This window comes from Arachis ipaensis, chromosome B3 (assembly GCF_059453495.1).
Source record: "Arachis ipaensis isolate K30076 ecotype BB chromosome B3, ASM5945349v1, whole genome shotgun sequence".
NCBI lineage: Eukaryota > Viridiplantae > Streptophyta > Magnoliopsida > Fabales > Fabaceae > Arachis > Arachis ipaensis.
The window spans coordinates 31,631,683-31,637,495 of NC_142438.1; the positions used below are offsets into that span (position 1 = coordinate 31,631,683).

Consider the following 5,813-nt stretch of genomic DNA (forward strand, 5'->3'; position numbering starts at 1 on the left):
TAACAGTGATAGTGAGGAAGAGTTTGAAAGCAACTATGAGGTCGTTGATCCGGGTGTAGATGAAGATCAAGCCAATGACATATTGGCGGCAGACATGGCGGATGTGGCAAATGCACTAGCAAACCAGCATCCGTTTGAGGAGCTGAGATTCATGCGGTCGTTGGATCTGGAGGCCATGCATGCACCGGAATTTTCTCAATATATAAATGCAGGTTTGTAATAATTTTAAATTATGATTTGTACATAGATTTTGATGTTTGAGACAAATATTTAAGGATTATGTAGATAGGTAAAATATAGCATATAATTACCTATTTAATTTTTATTTATCAAGTATTTATGTATGTTGAGGAATTTATTATTTCGTATTCTTGTGTGGCTATTAATTTATTAAATAGCATTTGAGGACTTAATTTATTAATTTATTAAATTTTGAATGATTATACTTGATTTATGGATCATAGATAGATTTTATTATTAAGACACGTATTTATGAATTATTTATCAAAATATAAATTTTGTAGTGTGATTGCAGCAGAACTTTCTCTTGTGACAGATAGTGAATTCGCCGTCAGAATGGAATTCAGTTCTAGGGAGACAGTGATTAAGGCTATGAAAGATTATACCATATGTAGCAGTGTAGATTATCGGGTGCATGAGTCAGAACCGACGACATTCTATGCTAAATATACCCAATGCGGCGCAGGTTGTGATTGGCTGATCAGGGTGAGCAAAATATTCAGAAATTACTGCTGGGAGATAAGGACTAAGGCCACCATTTCTCAAGATCATTTGAAGTTGGATTCCAACACAATTGCAGAAGCAATCAAGCTGTTGGTAGAAGTTGACCAATCTATAAAGGTGAAATCAATGATTGCAGAAGTACAGTCGAAGTTTAACTATACCATAAGTTATTGCAAAGCATGGTTAGCAAAGCAGAAGGCAGTGGAGTCAATTTTTGGAGGTTGGGAAGTTTCGTACGAAACTTTGCCCATATGGTTTGAGGTCATGTGTCAAAAGGAGCCATCAGCAGTATGATGAGCGGATAATTTATACGCTTTTTGGCACTGTTTTTAGTATGTTTTTAGTAGAATCTAGTTACTTTTAGGGATGTTTTCATTAGTTTTTATGTTAAATTCACATTTCTGGACTTTACTATGATTTTGTGTGTTTTTCTGTGATTTCAGGTATTTTCTGGCTGAAATTGAGGGACTTGAGCAAAAATCAAATTCAGAGGTTGAAGAAGGACTGCTGATGCTGTTGGATTTTGACCTCCCTGCACTCAAAGTAGATTTTCTGGAGCTACAGAACTCAAAATGACGCGCTTCCAATTGTGTTGAAAAGTAGACATCCAGGGCTTTCCATAAATATGTAATAGTCCATACTTTGGCCCAGTTTAGACGATGTAAAAGGGCGTTGAACGCCAATTCTATGCTGCTGTCTGAAGTTAAACGCCAGAAACACGTCACAAGCCAGAGTTGAACGCCAGAAATACGTTACAAACTGGCGTTCAACTCCAAGAATGACCTCTACACGTGTAACATTCAAGCTCAGCCCAAGCACACACCAAGTGGGCCCCGGAAGTGGATTTATGCATCAATTACTTACTTCTATAAACCCTAGTAACTAGTTTAGTATAAATAGGACTTTTTACTATTGTATTTGACATCCCGGATTGTATTTCTGATCCTGTGATCACGTTTTGGGGGCTGGCCTCTCGGCCATGCCTGAACCTTTCACTTATGTATTTTCAAACGGTAGAGTTTCTACACTCCATAGATTAAGGTGTGGAGCTCTGCTGTTCCTCAAAGATTAATGCAAAGTACTACTGTTTTTCTATTCAATTCAACTTATTCCGCTTCTAAGATATTCATTCGCACTTCAACCTGAATGTGATGAACATGACAATCATCATCATTCCCCTACGAATGCGTGCCTGACAACCACTTCCGTTCTACCTTAGATTGAATGAGTATCTCTTGGATCTCTTAATCAGAATCTTCGTGGTATAAGCTAGATTGATGGCGGCATTCATGAGAGTCCGGAAAGTCTAAACCTTGTCTGTGGTATTCCGAGTAGGACTCTGGGATTGAATGACTGTGACGAACTTCAAACTCGCGAGTGCTGGGCGTAGTGACAGACGCAAAAGGAGGGTGAATCCTATTCCAGTATGATCGAGAACCTCAGATGATTAGCCGTGCTGTGACAGAGCATTTGGACCATTTTCACAAGAGGATGGGATGCAGCCATTGACAAGGGTGATGCCTCTAGACGATTAGCCATGCAGTGACAGCGCATCAGACCATTTTTCAGAGAGGATAAAAAGTAGCCATTGACAGCGGTGATGTCCTTACATAAAGCCAGCCATGGAAAGGAGTAGGATTGATTGGATGAAGACAGCAGGAAAGCAGAGGTTCAGAGGAACGAAAGCATCTCTATACACTTATCTGAAATTCTCACCAATGATATACATAAGTGTTTCTATCCTTATTTTCTATTTATTTCGAAAACTCCATAACTATTTGATATCCGCCTGACTGAGATTTACAAGGTGACCATAGCTTGCTTCATACCAACAATCTCCGTGGGATCGACCCTTACTCACGTAAGGTTTATTACTTGGACGACCCAGTGCACTTGCTGGTTAGTTGTATCGAAGTTGTGAATGAGAAACAAATTAGTAAGACGTGCGCACAAGTTTTTGGCGCCGTTGCCGGGGATCACAATTTCGTGCACCAAATTTTTGGCGCCGTTGCCGGGGATTGTTCGAGTTTGGACAACTGACGGTTCATCTTGTTTCTCAGATTAGGTAATTTTCTTTTTGTTTTATTTTCAAAAATTTTTCAAAAATCTTTCAAAAATTTCTCATCTGTTTTCGAAAAAAAAATTTTTTTAAAATAAATGTTTTCAAAAATATATTTTTCTTCAGAATTTTTAAGAATGAATTCTAGTATTTTATGAAGCATGCTAAAGCCTGGCTGGCTGTAAAGCCATGTCTAACTTCTTTTGGACTGAGGTTTTGGCTTAAAATTGAATGAATTACTCACATGTTCTTGCTGAAGCTTGGCTGGCCATTGGCCATGTCTAGTGTTTTGGACCGGAGCTTTCACTGAAAGCTTGGCTGGCTAGTGAGCCATGTCTAATTCCTGGACTGAAGCTTTAGACTAACATGGCAAGATTCCTGGAATTCATATTAAAAATTTTGGAATCCTTATTTTTCTTTTTCAATTAATTTTTGAAAAATACCAAAAAAAAAATCCAAAAAAATTAGAAAATCATAAAAATCAAAAATATTTTTTGTGTTTCTTGTGTGAGTCTTGAGTGAATTTTTAAGTTTGGTGTCAATTGCATATTCATCTTGCATTTTTCGAAAATTGCATTCATGCATGTGTTCTTCATGATCTTCAAGTTGTTCTTGGTAAGTCTTCTTGTTTGATCTTCATATTTTCTTGTTTTGCATCTTTTCTTGTTTTTCATATGCATTTTTCGTTTGTTAGAGTCTAAACATGAAAGATTTCTAAGTTTGGTGTCTTGCATGTTTTCTTTGCATTAAAATTTTTTCAAAAATATGTTCTTGATGTTCATCATGATCTTCATAGTGTTCTTGGTGTTCATCTTGACATTCATAGCATTCTTGCATGCATTCATTGTTTTGATCCAAAATTTTCATGCATTGCATCATCTTCATGTTTTTCTCTCTCATCATAAAAATTCAAAAAAAATAAAAAAATATCTTTTCCTCTTTTCTCTCATAAATTTCGAAAATTAGATTTGACTTTTTCAAAAAAATTTAAAATCAAGTTGTTTCTTATGAGTCAAATCAAATTTTCAATTTAAAAATCTTATCTTTTTCAAAATCTTTTTCAAAAATCAAATCTTTTTCATTTTTCTTAGTTATTTTCGAAAAATCTAAAAATATTTTTCAAAAATCTTTTTCTTATCTTTATCACATAATTTTCGAAAATAACATCATCAATTAATGTTTTGATTCAAAAATTTCAAGTTTGTTACTTGCTTGTTAAGAAAGATTCAAACTTTAAGTTCTAGAATCATATCTTGTGATTTCTTGTGAATCAAGTCATTAATTGTGATTTTAAAAATCAAATCTTTTTCAAAACTAATTTCAATCATATCTTTTCAAAAATATCTTCTTATCTTATCTTTTTCAAAAATTTGATTTTAAAATATCTTTTCTAACTTCTTATCTTCTTATCTTTTCAAAATTGATTTTCAAATTTGTTTCAACTAACTAACTAACTTTTTGTTTGTTTCTTATCTTTTTCAAAACCACCTAACTAACTCTCTCTCTCTAATTTTCGAAAATATCTTCCCTCTTTTTCAAAATTTCTTTTTGATTAACTAATTATTTTAATTTTTAATTTTAATTTTCGAAAATTACAAACCTTTTTCAAAAACTATTTTCGAAAATCACTAACTCTTTTTTAAAATTTTTTTCGAAAATCTTCTTTCTCCCTCACTCCCCAAAAATCCGAACCCTCTCTCTGAGTTCAGATTTTCTCTTCTTCCTTTCTTCTACTCACATAAGGGAACCTCTATGCTTGGGCAAAAAGGATCTCTATTATTATTATTTTTCTGTGCCCTCTTCTTTGTCATATGAGCAGGAGCAAGGACAAGAATATTCTTATTGAAGCAGATCCAGAACCTGAAAGAACTCTGAAGAGAAAACTAAGAGAAGCTAAATTACAACAATCCAGCAAGCACCTGTCAGAAATTTTCGAACAGGAAGAGGAGATGGCAGCCGAAAATAATAATAATGCATAGAGGATGCTTGGTGACTTTACTGCACCAAATTCCAATTTACATGGAAGAAGCATCTCCATCCCTACCATTGGAGTAAACAATTTTGAGCTAAAACATCAACTAGTTTCTCTGATGCAGCAGAACTGCAAGTTTCATGGACTTCCATCTGAAGATCCTTTTCAGTTCTTAACTGAATTCTTGCAGATATGTGATACTGTTAAGACTAATGGAGTAGATCCTGAAGTCTACAGGCTCATGCTTTTCCCTTTTGCTGTAAGAGACAGAGCTAGAATATGGTTGGACTCTCAACCTAAGGATAGCCTGAACTCTTGGGATAAGCTGGTCAAGGCTTTCTTAGCCAAGTTCTTTCCTCCTCAAAAGCTGAGTAAGCTTAGAGTGGATGTTCAGACCTTCAGACAGAAAGAAGGTGAATCCCTCTATGAAGCTTGGGAGAGATACAAAGAACTGACCAAAAAGTGTCCTTCTGACATGCTTTCAGAATGGACCATCCTGGATATATTCTATGATGGTCTGTCTGAATTAGCTAAGATATCATTGGATACTTCTGCAGGTGGATCCATTCACCTAAAGAAAATGCCTGCAGAAGCTCAAGAACTCATTGACATGGTTGCTAATAACCAGTTCATGTACACTTCTGAGAGGAATCCTGTGAGTAATGGGACGCCCATGAAGAAGGGAGTTCTTGAAATTGATACTCTGAATGCCATATTGGCTCAGAACAAAATATTGACTCAGCAAGTCAATATGATTTCTCAGAGTCTGAATGGAAGGCAAGCTGCATCCAACAGTACTCAAGAGGCGCCTTCTAAAGAAGAGGCCTATGATCCTGAAAACCCTGCAATAGCAGAGGTGAATTACATGGGTGAACCATATGGAAACACCTATAACCCCTCATGGAGAAATCATCCAAATCTCTCATGGAAGGATCAACAAAAGCCTCAACAAGGCTTTAATAATGGTGGAAGAAACAGGTTGTACAATAGTAAACCTTTTCCATCATCCACTCAGCAACAGACAGAGAACTCTGAACA

At 35.7% G+C, this 5,813-nt stretch overlaps 1 non-coding gene across 1 annotated transcript; it reads right to left on the minus strand.

Annotated features, from left to right (window-relative positions):
* Positions 1–5,148: 5,148 nt before the first annotated feature.
* Positions 5,149–5,256, minus strand: LOC148570211 (small nucleolar RNA R71). The gene has a single exon (XR_015880468.1). It is a non-coding gene; the product is annotated as a small nucleolar RNA R71 (small nucleolar RNA).
* Positions 5,257–5,813: the final 557 nt, after the last annotated feature.